The sequence below is a fragment of the Haliotis rufescens genome, unplaced genomic scaffold (assembly GCF_023055435.1).
Source record: "Haliotis rufescens isolate VD_foot unplaced genomic scaffold, xgHalRufe1.0.p SCAF_80, whole genome shotgun sequence".
Classification (NCBI taxonomy): Eukaryota; Metazoa; Mollusca; class Gastropoda; order Lepetellida; family Haliotidae; genus Haliotis; species Haliotis rufescens.
The window spans coordinates 1,421,503-1,441,221 of NW_025964373.1; the positions used below are offsets into that span (position 1 = coordinate 1,421,503).

General features: G+C 40.9%; 1 long non-coding RNA gene and 1 pseudogene across 1 annotated transcript; one reads left to right on the forward strand and one right to left on the reverse strand.

The window, feature by feature from the left end:
• The window catches only part of LOC125377224, an 84,317-nt pseudogene that overhangs the window by 27,736 nt on the left and 36,862 nt on the right, over positions 1-19,719 (reverse strand).
• LOC124137366 lies at positions 3,063-4,236 on the forward strand. Its single transcript, XR_006861511.2, has 3 exons — positions 3,063-3,174; positions 3,928-4,051; positions 4,219-4,236. It is a non-coding gene; the product is annotated as an uncharacterized LOC124137366 (long non-coding RNA).

Consider the following 19,719-nt stretch of genomic DNA (forward strand, 5'->3'; position numbering starts at 1 on the left):
GTTATACAGGAATTCTTGTACAGGCCCATCTTCTACATTAACAGCAGAGACATTAAGGGATTCAATAGCACCAATGAAATTTGTTCCCTGATCGGAATGGAATTGCTTGACTTCTTCCCTTAAGGCAATAAACCTTCTGAGACTGCTTGTGAATGAGGAGCTTGTCATTTCTTCAGGGAGTTCAATGTGTACTGCACGTATCATTAGGCAGGTGAACAATGTCACCGAGCATTTGCTGTTTGCACTTGCACGACAAGTCACAATTTCCCATGGTCTGAAAGTGTCAATACCAACATAAGTGAATGGTAGGCATGGCACCAAGTGGTCTGGAGGCAAATCTGACATCATTTGAGTTTTCGTCTGAGCCGATTGCATGTGACACACTAATCCAGTAACCTGCCAATTTCAGAGCACCTTCCATCAGATGTCTTCCTTGATGTCTGTCATGGTAGTGGTGTACAAGAAGTTTTGCCACGTGGTTTCCCTTGGGAATGATAACTTGATTAATCTCATGAGCCGTCAGTATGCTGTTCTTCAGTTTTCCTCCTACCCTAATAACGCCTTGTTCAACTAAAGCAGGTGAGAGGGACAAGATTGAGCTTTTCCTCAGAAGTGGCTTGTGTTTTTGCAGACACATGATCTCCTCGGAGTAAGCTTCCAGTTGGACTACTTTGACAATGAAGGCCTCTGCATCCTTGAATCCTTCTACATTTCTGAAGTCTTTACACTGGTGCCAACCAACACATGAACTGTTGTTCAATCAGTGCCTAGTTGTTTCCATGGAGCTGTAGTGACTAAGGTTTTAGTCGACTTGAGACTGGTTCTAACCTCTTTATCATTGTCTGGGTCAACAAGCGAGACAAGTTGCGAGTCACACATATGAGATGTATAATTTTGGCTTGGGACATAGTTCCACTGATTGGGTTGTGAAGATCAGCGAATTCTGTTAATCCTGTTTGCGACATACATCATTGTTTCTCATTGCATATATAATACGACCCTGCTGTGAAAAAGTGCAGGCATTCTGTCACTCTAGGTATGGCATGTCCATGACGTGGGGCTACTCTGGACTTACCCAGCATGAAATTCAGCGTACTGGTGCCATTGACGTCGTACATCTTGAGGTAAGCAACAACACCAATTGCTTCCTTCGAGCGTCAGAGAATATATGAATCTCTTTAGTAAGGGAATCAGACAGTGAGTTTTTTTAAAAAGGTCTTGGGATCTCAACATTCTCAAGATTCTTGAGGAAGTTACACCAGTTCTGCCACTGAGATAAGTAAGAAGAGGGAAGGGGTCATCCCAACCAGAAGTTGTTGACATTAGTTCCCTAAGCAACAGTTTTCCTTTGATGACAACTGGTGCTGCAAAGCCCACAGGGTCATAGAGGTTGTTAATTGTAGACAATACCCCTCACTTTGTGAAGGGCTTCCTCTCAGCACAGACTTGGAAGGTGAAAGTGTCTTTGTTTATATTCCAGGATAGGCCAAGGCTTCTTTGAGGTGGAGGAGTGTTTGTGTTGAAGTCTAAGTCCTTGATGTCCTTGGCGAGGTCCCCTGCATCAAAGCTGGAGGCTATCTTGTGTAGTCTTATGTGACCCCCATGTTGGAGCACTCTCTGGGTTCTCGGAATCAGATCAATGGCAGCGTTCGAAGTACCTGCCTGCCCGACCGTCCGAGACGGGTTGATTTCAACTCGGGCTGCCAGATTTTCAAATACCCCTGTCCGACGGTCGGGTTATATTTCATATGTGAAAATATTCTAAATATTTCCCGATGCTAAGCATTAATTCACATGTAAAGATGAATGATAAAATGTAACCAAAAAGAAACCCCATTTGAGACAAGCTATTTGATTGGATAATCCCCGACACGACGACCAATCAGTGACCCTGTTTCTGTTGCTAGTGATATTGCAAATGGCGGCGCCAATTACCCACGTTGCTCGACAGCATGAGGCTTTTATGATAGCACGAAGCAAAAAAGAACGATCGTTCCTTTTTGGAAAACTGAATTTTCATGGTTGGTGACAGACGATAATCGTGAGCTTGTGTACTGTGGTACTTGCCGTTCTGTGTATGGTTCACTCGCTAGGAAAGTGATAAGTGACAAGTTTAGAAAATATTCAAAGGGGCCGTTTGTTACTGGTTGCAGTAACTTGAGGCATGATGCATTAACTACCCATAACAAGTCAGAAGGACATCGCCATGCTGTGCAATATCAAGACTCTCATTCTGCAGAGGTGAGCATTGCAGAAAAAACAAAAACTTTGCTCACCAGGGGGTGACTCTTGCTACCTTCTTGGCATGAAGGAATGTGCTTCTGCTTCAGCTACTGGCATATTTTCTTCTCTTTCAAAGGATGTACCTTATCAGAAAATTGTTGGATTGGCAGGAGACGGTGCTAGTGTGAATACCAGTCGCTTGAATGGTGTTATTGCACATTTTCAGAGGAACATTAGTCCTGGGATTATCATGATACAGTGTATGTCTCATCGAGTGGAATTAGCCATGAAAGATGCAGCAAAGACAGTTCCACTCTTCAGAAAAGGGTTTGAGCTACTTGACAACATTTTCAAGTTCTACAGAAGCCCAAAACAAAAGTCAGGTTTGAAAGCCTCATTCGCTGACCAAAAGCTGAAATCATCAATGCCAACTAGAGTTGGGGGAACACGCTGGGTGGGCCATGTATTGATTGCTCTCAAGGCATTACTGAATGGATACAAAGCTGTTGTGACCCACTTGTCAAAGGTAAATATTTGTGAATAATTACAGATTGAACTGATGAATAAAATAAACAGTTGAAAAGAAAAGAAAACATTATTTCTTGAAATTATTATTGAAAAGTAAAATTTGTTTTGAAAAATGTTGACACCAAAGAAAAATCATTCATCAGTTGATCAATTATCTATTTCAAATTCAGTTTGGAATTTATTGTATGGTTTAATTTTGTAGGTAGCTGCTGTGCGAAGTCAGTCAGCATCACAGTCGAAAGCTAAGCACTTCCTCAGTCTCCTCCGGTCTAAGGACATTGTGATGTTTGCTCATTTCATGGTTGATGTTTTGAACAAGCTCACAGTACTGTCAAAGTTGCTGCAACTAAGACAGGCATGCATCTTTAATGTTCACCAGCAGTTGCACACTTCCTTGACTAACTTGCAGACACTTAAAGACAGGTAAGGTTTTATTAAAATGTATGGTATGAACTATTTTAGACACAACTATTAGCAAATTGTAGCACATTCATTCATCATCTGCTTCTACTCCCTCCTGCATAAGCATAATATCTTCAATCTGCTGCTAGATACAGGCTTACTTAGACTAGCATATGCTTACCCTTTTCTATCTCTTCACTGCTTTTGTGCACAACATAATCTTCACATATTCTGCTTTTGCATATGAAACCTTTTCTTGCTTTAGCTGTAGTGTTGTGTAAGTGGTGGTGGTGTTACATATTTCAGAGAAGGCCCTGAGCTAAGAAAAGTCAGTGGTTCTGACAGCTTTAAAGGAGAAACACTGAAAGCAGGCGACAGATTGTTCCCAAGTCAGTCTCCAAAGTTAATTCATGCCTTAGTGACTTGTCTTAAAGACAGATTCACTGACTTGGATCAGGGTGTTCTTAAAGCAACAACATTTGCTGATTTGGAATCATGGCCTGCTACATATGAGGATGCATGTGGTGTGTTTCATTTCACTGATAATTTCTGATTTCATTATCATTGCATGTCTGAGATCTAGCTTTTTCTCAAACATGCTAAGTTACCTTTCCTGTTTATAGTTGACCAGTTATACAGTAACATATCACCTTTATTAAGTATAGTATCAATCTCTGTTCTACAAAGCTACTTTGGGTAATATTGAATTAAAATGGAGAATAACTAATGACTGAATGTAATTACAACTCTATTGATAAAATTTACAATTTTCAGATTTTGGTGATGATGCTGTTGCAGAAATAATTGACCTATTCAGACCTCAACTTGAGGCACAGTCTGTGGATGTAGGAGCTGCAGAAGAAGAATTGACATTCCTTAAACAAGCTTTGTATGAGAGGTTTGCACCTGTTTAAGCTGCTTCAATTAGAAGTTCAGTTTATTCATTATGACTGGTATTGTAATAACTAAATTGTCATAATTACAAAGGTAAATTTTTCAACCTTTGGAAATTAAATCAACTTAGAAAGTTTGATGTCTCATTCAGCTTTCAATCTTTTCCTGCAGCCATGATGTTCACAAGATGCCCTGGGAGGTTGTTAACAATCTGTATGGAGTAGCTGGGACTGGGAGATGCGGCAACATCCTGCTCGTGATAGATTTGATTATGTCTTTGCCAGCTGCAACTGCAGAATGTGAAAGGGGATTCTCCCACATGAAAATTATAAAATCTCAATTCAGAAATAACCTGAATAGTTCATCTATGACATTGTTGATGACAATACAGCTACATTCTAATCATTCTAATGATTTTCTACCTGACGAAGCCATCCACAAGTGGAACAAGTCCCATCATAGGAGGCCAGACTTCATGGACTATAAAAAGACTGTGCCAGAGCAGCTGAAAGAATCCCTTGAACAACTTGACCAACAAGATGAAGAAGATGATGATAATGATGATGCCATTGCAAGAGCAGCTGTTACCACGGAGATATTGCTACTAGATATCAAGATTCTGACTATATGAGTCAGACTTCAGTGACCTCGTTGAAGGAAGTGACAATCACAATGACACTGACACTGACATGGACATTGATTGAAAGTCATGAGGCTCTATTTAGGAATAAGGATATTTACATGATGTATTCTAGGATATTAAATACAAATCTGACCTAAAAAGTGTTTGCTATTTCTTTTCTTGCATTACTTCATGTTCAATGAATTTGATTTAAAGTTTTAATTAAATTATCCTGAGAAACATATGATTATAGTGGGCAGGCAGGTTTTGGTCAGGGCTGGCAAGTATTTCAGCTGGCCAGTCCTGTGGTCTGGCTGAAATTTTTGAGAGTTTCATACCCTGTCAATGGCTTTTTTTCTCTGTGGGGACAGACAGCAGTCCATCTTCAACGTAAAGGTTTTTTTCCCTGAACTGTTTCATAATAACATCAGCATTTACCAGCATTATGGTCTGAGACCATAGGTAGCAACTGCAGGAGAGGGTGAATTCCAAAACACATCAGCAGTCATTCTGTACTCAAACAAGTCTTGGCTAGGATCATTATTTCTGTACCAGAAAAATCTTAGGTAGTCACGATGAGATGGTTTCAACTTGAAGCAGTAAAACATTTGCTCCACATCTGCCGTCACTGCAAAGGATTCGGTTCGGAACCTGAGAAGGATTTGTGAGGTCAGAACCAGTCATTAGGACACTGTTCAGAGAGACGCCATTGTACTTCACAGATGAATCAAATACGCCCCTGATTTGTCCTGGTTTCTTGGCATTGTAAACACCAAACAAGGGCAAGTACCAACACTCTTGATCCTTTTCCAATGGAGGGGCTATTTCCGCATGTCCCTTGTCTATGACTTTAGCCATGAATGTTGTCATATGTTCTCGCTTTGGGGAATCTTTGCGCATGCTGGAGTCCAATAGATTTGCTCGATGAATGTAATGGAATTTGTAACATTGCAGCCTGGGACGATTTTGTCAAAATGGTAGTGGAGCAGTCAAATAGCCATCACTATCCTTTGACAATTCAGCATCCATAATCCTCAGGAATTGCTTGTCCTCAATAGACAAAGTTTGCGTTTCGTCAAGTCTTGTTTCCTGAAAGACACTTTCCCCAAAGTAATTCCTCTCTTTGACTTCAAAATTATTAGGACAGGGCTCCTTGATTGTCTTTCGACCATCCCAGAGCATGTGAGTTTTGTTAACTATTATCACATCCGGTTTGTGTACCTGCCCAAGACAGACTTCTCCAATTATTCTTTCTGAAATACCTTGACAAGCAGAATCTTGTCACATGACTTGCCACCAACTAAATTATCACATATCTTCGTGCAAGCGGACATCGTAATTGGCTTCTCTTCATGATGTGACGGTGATGGAGTCATAACCTTTCTCTCCCCTTCATGCTTCCTCAGTGAAGTCCTGCTGTCTGCAACTTTAGTGGAGGTTTCTCCATCATTCTTAGAGTGCATGGTGGTAGCATGCTGAACACTCCCACAAAAGAAACACTGAACGCTACACTTGATTCACAACACTTGAAGCATATTCTATGCTTACCAAGAAAGTTCTTTCTCTCACTCAGACAGACGTCAGAACCCCTTACAATAATTGGGAGTATGTCCCTCCGATTTATCGTGGTCGGGACAGAGTCTAACAAGGTCCGTAACATTCGATTTCAGTTTTCTTTGATAACAATTTGAAGTTTGGGTTGATATTCAAGGGATGTCATTTCATTGCCGCTGACTGTGAGTCATAAAGAATGCTTGGATCATTTCGTATTCTGGCCTGTCTGCTTATGAATTATGAGAACACGGAAAAGGGAAGATAAGTAACATGATACCGTTCCTTGTATTTGACAGCTTCATTGGTCCATTTCTCTTGAAGAGCGTAGGGAAGCCTGTTCACAATCAGAGTAATGGCTGCTGAAGAGTCATAGTATGCCAGAAGGGCTGAGTACCTCTGATTGTCCTTCACAGACTCAATCTCGGACACACTGTCTGCCAAATCATAGAGTTTATCATGATCTTTGTAGGAAAGTTGGAAATATTTTTCTTGAGTGCAGACAGACTCTTCAAGCTCGGGACTGGCATATCTGTTTCCAAATGGTTCCGAGATCTTCTGAAGACCCCGAAGGGAATATTGAGCATTAGCAGTACTGATACTAGCGGCTTTTCTGCTGGGGTCCCGGCCAAGACACCTGACCAGCAAGTCCATTTCCTCCTGCGGAGACACGTTTAGTTTGTACATAATTTGTGTAAAGCTATTCTGCCACCCAGCAAAAAAATCTGTCTTATTGTTGAATTTACTCAGCCAAGAGAGGAGGAGGTATTTCTTCATCAAATATTTGGAGAGTTCTGAACACAAACCCAGTTGGTTTGTCACATGTCCCAATGCAGGGGGCGCTGTCATGTCTGGGACATAAGGTTCATACTATTTGGTGGAACAATATCATGTTGAATTGTCGAGGCTTCCGGGGCATGTACTTGCTTTGGTTGAGTATGGTAACCATGGTTATAGAATGACTGAAGGTCATCAACTGTGTTTAGACTACTCTGCCCAGCTTTGTGAGATGTACTTGTATTTACAGATATGTCTTGGTTCTTGTACACCGTGTCAACATGGTCAAGTACCCTAGTTTCAAACTCAAAAAAGGTCTGCTGGTTTTCCACAAATTCCGGAATTTCTTTGAGCCCCGACGATGTGTGGGAAGTACGGTCATGTCACCTTGATTTCTTGTCAACATCCAAGACTCCCTGCTGTGAGGTTGTTCCCGGTGTTTGACAGCTTTGCCCCAGCGCAACAGTCTCCAATAGTTGTGTGTACCTGCACGTGGAATCATAGACTGTGATGCGTGATCCGATTTCGATTGTAATCAGTCTACTTATTGTCCTTATTCAAGAGTGAATCTGCAATGTTTTGATGTGTAGCCTGTACTTGTGAACTTTCTTCAGGGCCAGTTCGTTAATATGCAAAGAATTCCAAATAAGTTTTCCTCATACTTCTTGTATAGACAGTCAATATATGCAGGCACACTGGTTAACCGTCCAAAAAAATCAACTGGTGTTCACAGTGAACAGGCACTCTCTATTTACCTTGCTAGTTTGGAAAGTTTGTTGACATACATTTGCAAGTTTTCTCGATAAAGTTTGTAACCTAGTTCTGTTAAACGTCTAGATCCTTCACGTGATGTAATAGTGTAATACTCACGCACAGTTCTTTGAAGAATATAATATTAATGGATTGTACGTCTTACGGTCATCTGAGCACTGTGCCTTATACGAGCGTGGCAATGAAGATTTTTTACTACGATGACTTCAAAAAGATGTTTGTCCTCATACCTTTAATCGACATAAACCCGTGGTACAAAAGGGGTAAAAAACCTGTACATGTCAGCACTTGAGTCCTTTTGGTAGGCGCAGAAACCACTCGTGTCAAACTAGTGCTTTTTCAGGAAGTGGGAAATGAGCACGAAAGATAACTCTAATGTAATGTTTTTTACCTGGAACATAGAAAGAGAGAGGCATCCAGATGAAATATTGCATCGCAGAGGCAAGACATGCTTCCATTGAGAGGAATCAGTATGCTCTTGAATGAATGCAACATGGTTGGCTACAAATGACATAAATTAACGACTATATCCAACATAGCACATTAAGGCTATCAGTCCACAGTACTGAACAGGAAATACTAATTTCAAGGAAATGTGAAACAGCCAACATCAAGCGAACAATAGCTGCCATTAACTCCAGTCAGGGAGGTTACACACTTCAAAGGAACAACCCCACTTTTAGCTGCTTCCAGCTGGCTTGAATAGTCACTGTTTGTAAGTATTGACAGAATACAAGGATGCATCAACAAATACATGCAGTATTGTTGTTCTAATATCAACATTCAATTGTAAACATCTGGGAAACCGTATTACATGTAACTGATTTCTCTCTGTGAGCCACTGTGATGCTTCATTTTGGAGATCAGGCTCAAGCACATCACCCCAGTCCATGCCTGACAACCACAGTTTCAGGTAATATTTGCCCTGATGTGAAATGGAGCAAGGAAACCAAGGGGATCAAACAATTTTGCTATCTCTCAAAGAAATCATCTCTTGGTAAGTACGAGGGCTGGCTGAAAAGTTCTAAGCCTAACTGTGAAAGACCCCTACCAAGTTGATGGTTTTCATGTATTTCTCCACATAGTCCCCTTCCAGGTTTACACACTATTGCCAGCGATGCTGCAAGGCCTGGATGCTGGTCAAGAAGATAGTTCCTTCAGCCACCCTAAAAATGTCATTCACAGCGGAAATGACGTCATTATTACTAGGAAAATGGCGACCGGCTAGTTCCTTTTTCATTTTGGGAAACAGGTGGAAGTCTGACGGGGCCAAATGAGGTGAATAAGGGGGATGGTCAATGAGTTCGAAGCCACAATCATGGATCGCTGACATGGCAACCACTGATTTGTGAACAGGAGCATTGTCTTGGTGGAACAGGACTCCTTTAGTGAGCATTCCCCGTTACTTAGCTTTGATAGCTTCACGCAACTGTCTCAGTAGGTCAGCATAATATCTTCCATTGATAGTCTGGCCTTTTTCAGGATAGTCAATCAGCAGAATACCCTTGGAATCCCAAAAGACTGAAGCCATCACCTTTCCAGCAGAAGGAACCGACTTGGCTTTTGGGGGGGCTGGTGATGCTTCCATTGTTTTGACTGAATTTTGGTTTCTGGTTGAAAGTGATGAATCCAGGTCTCATCCATGGTTACAAATCGGGCCAAAAAATCATCAGGATCTGCTTCAAAACGGCATAAATTGTCACGGGACGTCAGGAATCTGAAACATTTCTGATCCGCTGTCAAGAGCTTTGGCACCCATCTTGCAGAAACTTTTGTCATTCCCAACTCGTTGGTGATAATGTCCTCAACCCTCTCATGAGAGATGCCCACAACACTGGCAATATGTCAAGTGGTCAATCATCGATCAGCCATCACCATGTCATGCATCCGGCTAATGTTTTCCGGAATGGTTGCTGTTGAAGGCCTTCCTGGATGTGGGTCATTGTCAAGGCTCTCTCTGCCACGCTTGAATTTCGCAGCCCACTTCTTTACAGTGGAAAAGGAAGGGGCATCATCCCCTAAAGTGGAGACCATGTCAGCATGTATCTGTGTTGGAGTTAGCCCTTTCAGTGTCAGGTACTTGATGACTGCCCTATAGCCAGTTTTGTCCATTTCTGGTGATTTCACTGGGTAGGTTCACAAGATGGTCTGGTACAAAGACAATAATAAAACTACAGTTGCAGTTCTTATGTCTATGATTCATTAAATGATTGTACTTGTTGGTGGCATAAGTTTGTTTCAATCCGATTGAGACATCCCACTTAGGCTTAGGCTAGGACTACAAAAGCAGAAATCATCATCCCGAGTTGGCCAGACAAGACCAAGTGTTTCTGCTGATGGCAACTCAACCTGGGTCAAGTTGACCTCAGATGCTCTTTCTTTTACTGGTATGTGTTCAAGGACCTCTGGAGAATTTGATAACCATTTTCTGGATTGCATTCCAGCTTTACCGGACCGCCTCCGTCCAGAGAGCGGAAGATCCGGGGTTCGATCCCCGGCCGCGTCATACCAAAAGACGTTAAAAGATGGTACTTGTTGTTACCCTGTCTGGCGCTCGGCATTAAGGGGCTAAAACAAGGACTGGTCGGCTCGGAGTCAGTATACTGTGTCTGAGTGGGGTATTCATGTTAAACTGCGGCATGGTATCTCAGTGAGCTAGCACTATAAATCGGCATCAGTCCAGACTAGTACAAGCAGCCACACAAACACACACACGTACATGCACGTCGCTTTATAAGTGCAATAATCTTGGAAGTGACGTTAAACCCAATTTCACCTCACCTCCAGCTTTACCCCACAAAGCTGTAAGTAGCTTGTACATTTCGAGTCCATACCATCAACCATGTATGTGGATTTACAAACAATGTTTGCAGCTGTTGGGAAGAGATGCTCAAGCCTCCTTGAATTTTCCCTAGAAATGTATTGTTCCAGAAAAGGAGAAGCATTCACTATTCTCTGGAATTCATATATCTGTGGTATTTCTGATTGCGTTAATGATCTCCACATGAACCTAAAGTATGAACGGTCTTTGAATGGAATTCCTATTTGTAAATACATTTCAGCAATGTCACAAACCAAAGCTATTTTGTATTTGAGGAATCAAAGAAGTATCTCAAACAAGTTGCCTGAAGTTTTAAACTCTGGTTTATGATATCATTCAATGAAATGCCCTGACATTTCGCTGAAGCATAAAAAACAACGCTGACTTTGGTTGTGCTACAGGAAAGTGTGGTAGGAACCACTAACTGCAAGAAGTTTCTTCATTTGCAGATACAATCCGAATATAACCCTTTACAACGTAGTTTGATCATAAACTTCAGCTACAGCTTTGTCTTTTCGACAACTTTTTTCTGTTTGACAGAGACATTTATAGGCCATGTTGTAATTGTCAGGAAGACTTTTGAAATCTGCCTTCCAAGGTATTGTCCATTGTCATAAGTGACAGATCTTTGCACAGATTCAACAATCTATTCATCTTGCTTAGTCAAGACTGGTTCTGATGGCTGAAACTCTTTACTTCCCAAAACCTCTGAAGCAAACAGTTTAGTTCAAGCTACTTTTCATTTGGGAAGTAAGTGCTCTGGTCTCTGATGTCCTGAATCTCCAGGAATACATCCAATACATGTCCAAACCTCCATTACCTCTTGTTACTGAATCCAACAAAAATTGGAAAATATTCAAGCAGAAATGGACAAATTATTCTATACTTGTGAACATGCCAGGATATGGAAGGGAATATCAAGTACATTTGTAGCTTTGCTCCTAAACACACTTGGTGATCAATGGATTCCATTTTCAAACACCAGAAGCTGAGAGAACTGTCGAAGAAATTCTAGACAAATTCGAAGCATTTACTATTGGTGAAGTTAATGAGACCTATGAAAGATACATCTTCAATCTCAGAAAATAGAAGGAAGGAGAGACATGAAAATTTCTTAGGATCAATCCGTTCTCTTGTGAAAACCTGCAACTATTGTCAAAATTGTATCTCTTCAATAATAAGAGATAGACTCATCCTTGGAGTAAGACATCCTGACACTCAGCAAGCACTGCTCAAAGAGAGGGACCTCAACCTAGAAACATGTATAGACATCTGTTAAACCACTGAAAATGCGTCAGTTCCGTCAAAGTTGATCAGACCTGAACCTATCAATAGAGTTGCAACAGATTCTGTGAGTTCAAGGAAAAAGAAGCCACTTCAGTCAGATGAATTCATCATCGAGAAGTCAGAGACCTCAATCCCTGCGTGAGAGGGACTGTAAATTCTGTGGTTATTCTCATATCATGGCTCGTAAAAGTTGTCCTGCATAGGGAAAAAGTGTGCGAAGTGTCCCCAGCTGAATCATTTTGCATCAAAGTGTCCCAGTAAGAAGCAAGATAGCAAAGTCAACCATGTTGAGCTTCCAGATGAAGATTGGCTCCTATAACTGACAGAGCAAAAATTTTCTCAAATAGAAAAGGAAATGCCTGCAGTGACCTTTGGTCTTGAGAAATTCCACCATTACACATATGGCAGAAGTGTAACTGTGATAACTGATCACAAGCCATTAGTGTCTATCGGCAAGAAGCCCTTGTCTATAGAGCTCCCAATAGACTGCAGTCATTACTTCTGAGGACCCAGCGATATGTGTTTGATCTTCACCATATCATGACTGTGTAAAAGTGTAGGTGCCCTACGATTGTACTGTAACAACTAGCTGACTGCTGCCTCACCATGGGAACTGGTTCATGATGTGGTTCTACTTGACTACCTAACTGACTTCCGACTGATTCTGTATGACAAGATGAAGCATTATTTACAGGGACAGTTTTCACATCTATCTTCTTTTCAAAAGTGAACAGTTGTGATAGACAATATTTGTAAGCAGCATCAGACCTATTTCTGAAGACCCGTGAAGATCTGGGGTAGAATAGATCTTCAGCAACCCATGCTTGCCGTAACAGGCGACTATGCTTGTCGTCAAAGGCGACTAACGGGATCGGGTGGTTTGGTTCGCTGACTTGGTTGATGCATGTCATCGATCCCAATTGCGTGGATCGATGCTCATGATATTAATCACTGGATTGTGTGGTCCAGACTCTTTTATATACAGACCGCCGTCATATAGCTGGAATATTGCTGAGTGCGGCGTTAAACAACAAACCAACCAACCAACTATTTCTGAGATGGTACATGTTTGTAATCTAACACGTGATCAAATTCTCTCATCAAAATTCCACATAATACCCAACTCTACACATGCACGGGTAAACAACCAGTGTATCGCTACCATAGCAACAGTTGCTGTATTAACACACAAATTTCACCTTCTGCTTTATCACACAACTTATTTCCAACTGACTATACCACAACATATACAATGAAACTGGAAGGTCTATGGAAATCCCATTATCATGTGATTTAGCAAAGATGTGGTATTGTAACCACGCTCAGCTACCATTTTGTTTTGTAGTGGAAGTCTTAAAAACAACTCAACAATGATTAAAGTTCAAGTCTGTTTACTCATTGAAACTCAAATTTACACCATATTTACATTAACCTATGATTTCAGAAACAATTTCTAAATTCACAATTTACATGCCCTTATTTGACCATGTTTTACTCCTCTTTTTGACCATGTTTTAGTCTATATCTGATAATGTAAAACCCTTATTTGGCTCTATTAAAGTCTTATTTGACAAATTTTATACAATTGTGCCCTGATGTGACACTGTTAGAGGCAGCCATCAACAGCTTGGCCCCTCGCTATCAAAGCAGGACTAAAAACTGACACGCCCAGGGACAGAGTTCACTGCTGCACACATTTGTACATGCCGACCGTGCACCACATGCCGCCCGTGCACCACATGCCGCTGCCAACAACCCCACACCTGGACAAGTGGTGCATTCAGGCCAATGTTTTCAGTGGTTTTTTGCGTGGTTCTGTCTAGTAATGTTGTATGACCTTGTTATCATTTAAGTAATTAGCTGATTACGATATCTACATTAAACAATAAGAATATATTATTAGTTATATATAAACTAGTTATCATATGTTAAACCCTCTGAACAGGAATGGCAAGTGAATGTTTGATATGAGTGATTGACGTTTCTTGGAAAGTGCAGGTGTATGAGTGTTGCATGTTTGACATGAGTGGCTGTTGTACTATATATTTTTACAAATACAAATCAGTCTGTGCCGGCAGCTGATAGAACAAGTATTTGTCACAGAGTGACGAAATATCCCCCGCCTGTACACCATAGTTCCAAATATGAAGACAATCCAGCAATTAGTTCTTGAGATATCGCGGCAACACCGTTTTCTAACTCCAAAAGCAGATTTGCCTGCTGTGACCTTTAAAATGGGATCAAGGTCACCAAAACCGACTGGTGTCTGCGGAGTCTGTATATACACCATAGTTCCAAATATGAAGACAATCCAGTGTTTAGTTCTTGAGATATCGCGGCAACACCGTTTTCCAACTCCAAAAGCAGATATGCCTGCTGTGACCTTGAAAATGGGGTCAAGGTCACCAAAACCGACTGGTGTCTGCGAAGTCTGTATATACACCATAGTTCCAAATATGAAGACAATCCAGTGTTTAGTTCTTGAGATATCGCGGCAACAAACAGGTGGGACGTACGGACGGACGGACGGTCGTGAATACTATATCCTCCGCTTCGCGCTTTCGCGCGGCGGGGGATAACAAAGAATGATTCCTCATACTCTGAGTGTGGGAGAAGCTGGGTCACCTACTCCTGAAACAGGCTGACTCAGATGGAACAAGATGCAATTGGAAGAAAGCGGCCTCTGCTTTTTTTTTGTAATGTAATTAAAATAAATAAACCTGTATGGCTGCTGTATTCTACAGTGCTGCAGCAGCATAATGACCTAATCTGTGCATGGAGTTTTCCTTTATTTAACTTCTGCTGGCTGTGGGGTAGGGTAGGTAGCTTGGGTCGGTCCTTTGTTTAATTCAGCTTAAGCCTGATTGGCCTTGTTTCAAATACTAACACCCAGCACACCAACCACTACACCCTTGACCATGCTGACCTCAGCCACTACACTACACCACACCTTGACCACGCTGACAACTAACATTTGCTTTGTGTCATATTCTCATCTCTTGAGATGGAAACCTACAGGTTAGTAATGTTTCAATAGGTATTGTTATAACTGGCTTGTATCTGTTTGTGTAATCAGTTGTAGTGTGACAAAGTCTTAATACTTATTCAGATAAGTCATTACTTAGTCATATAATTGCAGCCGTTTAAATGTTTAAACTAGCTCGGTGAGCTCCAAGAGAAATCCAGCAATGTAATTATTGAAGTATAATGTAAAGCGTTCATAGGTATGTTATGTTATAATTCATGTTTTCTAAGATTACCAGTTTTAACTAAGCGAGTATATTTGGGTTTGTATTTGTATTTAGATGCAGGCATCATAGTTCTGTGTGTTTGTGTTGGAGAACACAGTTTACCTACAGGGTATGCTTGTGTTTTTTCTTGTGTATTAGGTAATCAATAATTATATTTATATCATTTTACATGTATAGGATACAAATGATATATAGAGTTATTGTGACTTATAACATATCCTTCAATGGTTTTGTTAAAAACATGAGGTCTATCGATTTCTATGATGTTGTGGGTGGGACGAGAATAAAATATAACATGACTGCATGTGAATGTGAGGTGCCCTTGCTTATTTATGTCTGTGTATATTTTCAGGGCGTTTGTTCTGACCATCAATAAATCCTCTTCACATAAAACGACCTGTGTTATTTATGAACACCCCCAGAATGATTGTGAATGCAGTGTTTTCACCTGCTCACCCTTGTATCAAAACCAGGATCAGATGAGGGCGACATTAGTAGCACATCACTATAAGATGCCATAACTCACTGTGCAAAGTTGCCTCCCTTCGAGTCTGAGGATCTGCTGGTTGTGCATTTGTATCCCATAGTCACACTAAGTAATTTATGATACTTGGTCTGTCAGAACCCCGCCCACTCTAGTGGCTTTCAGCAAATTGGTAAGTGTCTACTTTTGAAGCTGACATGCCAACATTTATTTGTGAGATAACAAACTGGATCCAGGTTTGATTCCATTCATCATGCTCATGGGCGGGGCACAGGTGGCCCAGTCGTCGCTATATAAGTTAGTCCTGTTATTACACTGTCTGGCTACAAAAGTGTTCATTGTGTATCTGGACTTGTAATCCATTGTATTACTTTCTCCAAGATTTCATTCAAGGCAAGGCAAATTTATTCTGTGTAAGGCCTTTGCCTGAAAATACAGACAGATTTTATATTTATGTGTACACATTTACAAACATGTTTCCTATTTTCAGATTCTTTCTTCTTCTTTTTAATTTCTAGCATTGCTAATCATATAGACATAATCCAGGAATAAACCAATGTTAAAGATAGCTTCCTGGTTTTCATGTTGAAACAATAGTGTGCATGGTATGAGGTTCATGAAACAATAGTGTGGATGGTATGAGGTTCATGAAACAATAGTGTGCATGGTATGAGGTTCATGAAACAATAGTGTGCATGGTATGAGGTTCATGAAACAATAGTGTGCATGGTATGAGGTTCATGAAACAATAGTGTGCATGGTATGAGGTTCATTAGTGTGCATGGTATTAGGTTCATTAATACATTTACCCACATAACTTTGAAAGGCATTTTGAAGTTATACACATAAGGAAGGGAACATATGGATGTCAAGTTCTTTATTATGAGGAACACAACTTGTACATGTACATATACATGCTCTCTGCCTCATGGTATTCATTCACCTGGTGAAGGAGTAAGCATATACCGGTACTCCGAAACGTTGTGTTCCTCATAATAAAGAAGTTGACATCCATATATTATCTTCCTGAAATTTTTCTAATTTCTTAATAACTACCACACACAAATAACACATGGAATTCATCTTCAATATACGAATGGCTCCTTGATTTGCAATATGGACATAATCTTTCATTATATTCAATTCAAGTATATCTGTCATTTTCAACTGCAATATTATAATTACTACATCTGAACTTTAAGATAACAATTCTTAAATGTGTTGGAATATCCCTACAAAGGTATCTTTCAACATTTAACATAGTCTTGTATATGATAAGTTCCCCGTATTTCACAACCTATGTCATCCCACAAGTGTTCAATTGGGTTTAAGTCCGGGCGGAGTGAAGGCCATGGTATTACTCTGATGTTTGCTGTTGGAGGAAGGTCCTGGTGGCTATGGCAGTGTGTGGACGGGCGTTGTCATGCTGGAAGGTGTGGTTTTGGAGTCTTGCAAAATCAGGTACAATGTGGGGTCGGAGAACCTGGTCGATGTAACGGGCGGCTGTGACTCCATGGCCTCTGCCTGGGCCAATATTCTTGAAGACAACAGGTCCAAGTTTCTGATTGATGCCGATTGCACCCCATACCATAATGCTTGGTCTTCCCCACGGGTCTCTTTCAACCACACACTGTTCTGTAAAACATTCACCTCCCCTTTGCCACACCTGTACTCTGCCATCTATGGTGGAAATGCAGTACTGACTCTCATCTGAGAACACGTGGGTCCTCCACTGCTGATGCCGCCAATGTTGTCGTTGGGTGGCCCACACAAGATGTTGCTGACGATGATGAGGAGTGAGCACTTGACCCCTGTGTGGACGGCGACAAGACAGGTTCTGGGAGGCGAGCCAATTTCGAACAGTGTCAGCACTGATGGGTCGCTGATGGTTGCCAATGGTCTGACGAGCTGTCTGTGCCATGGGGTGAATCTGTCCTGCAGAAGTTGCTGCAGGATGAAGCGATATTGTCTTGGTGTTGTGACTCGGCGACGACCACTGCGTGGACGGTCATTAGTGCTGTTGGTGGTGTTGTAACGAATCCGAAGTCTTTCAATGGTTCGTACACTGCAGTTAAAAGCATTGGTAATGACTTGGGTACGTTGTCCAGCATTTAATCGTCCGATGGCTTGTTCACGTTGTTGGGAGGATAGTCGTGGCATGGTCGCTGTTTCACAAAGCAACTGAATTCTCAGTAGGTGTCAGGTGGTTCTTATACAGAACCCTGGCAGATGTTTCACGTACATTTCAATTTTCCTGTGCATCACTTGCAACTTGCTCCCACGGGCATCTCACAGTTCCCAAGGTTCACAACTGTTACACCGAACGCAACCGGTATGATCAGTTGAATGTCATAAACTGGCTTTTTTTAAAGTCTAAAAAACATATTCATGAAGAAAAATAACAATTTTGATCATGCACAATTATGTCCTAATAATCCAAAAATGCGTTTCTTTATCTGTTCAGTATATAAGAAAATGGATACACATACTTATAAATCTGCATTCTTCTTTAACGAAAGGGGATGTAGACAAGGAGACCCATTGTCTCCATATCTATTCCTGCTCGTTGCTGAAACGTTGGGAATAATGATTCGTCTTGATAATAATGCAATAAAAGGTATCAAACTGAACAATGTGGAACATAAACTTGGACAATATGCTGATGATACTGAAATATTTCTAGATGGGACTGATGAAAGTTTAAGTACAGATAGACACCCTAAATGATTTTTATAAAATGTCAGGATTAAAAATTAATATTGATAAAACAAAAGCGATATGGATAGGCTCAATGACAGGCTGTGACATCAAATTATGTCAGGATCTGAAACTAGACTGGCACAATGGGGACTTTAAAATATTGGGAATAAAGCTTAATTCGAATTTAGATAATCTGTGGGTAATCAATACAAAGAAGAGAATTGAAATTATTAATCAAATTTTAGGGAATTGGAGGAAAAGAAATTTAACATTGATAGATAAAATTACTGTTGTCAAAACCTTGGCCCTGTCAACCTAAGTACATTTTCCTCTCTTCCAAACCCTCCAAGTGAATTTATTGATCAACTAAACATAATATTGTACAGATTCATCTGGAATGATAAAAGGGACAAAATAAAACGAACAACTTTAATTAGAAAATATGACAAAGGCGGACTGAGAATGATAGAGGTAAGGTCCTTTATCACTTCTCTAAAACTGTCAGTTCTCAAAAAACATCTCCAAAACAAAAACTGTAATAACCCTTGCATCTTTCCGCCCAAGAACATATTCCTACTTGGGGCCGATATTGAAAACTGTATACACTGAACTAACCCTTACTGGAGAGATGTTTTGGCTGCTTGGGGAACACTGTACAGATCACACAAAACCAACTCCACAAACATTGAAGAAAACTATCAGAACCTCTTTGGTGTAACCATCAGTTTAAAAAAACATGAAGAATGAGATCAGAACACAGAACCTTTATGCACTTGATAACTGGCATATGACTGAATGGGCCATTATCAAATCTTAGCTGCAAGGACTGCCTCAGTGGTCTCGTTGTAAAGCGTCCGCCCGGAGAGCGAAAGGTCAGGGGTTTGATCCCCGGCAGCGTCATTCAAAAAGGCATCAAAAGATGGTTCTTCTTGTCTGGTGCTTGGCATGAAGGGCCTGAAACAAGGACTGGTTGGCTCGGAGTCAGTATATTGTGTCTGAGTGGGGTATTCATGTTAAACTGCAACATGGTATCTCAGTGTCCTAGCACTATAAATCGGCATCAGTCTGGACTAGAAGAAGCAGGCACAGACACACACACACACACACACACACACACACACACACACACACACACACACACACACACACACACACAAACACATCACAATTTAAGTGCAATAATCTTGGAAGTGACGTTAAACCCCCATTTCACCTCACCTCTTAGGTGCAAGATTTGTGAACTTTTTTGTCTCCACATTCAAGAACGAAAAGAGGATGACACACAGTCCATGGGCAAAACCAGATACCCATGCACATTTTCAGCAGGTAACAATACCCAAGAGCAAGGAGGGTCAAGTAAATGTCAGGTTGGGGAATATCATCGAGCTCTTGATATTGACTGTTGGAT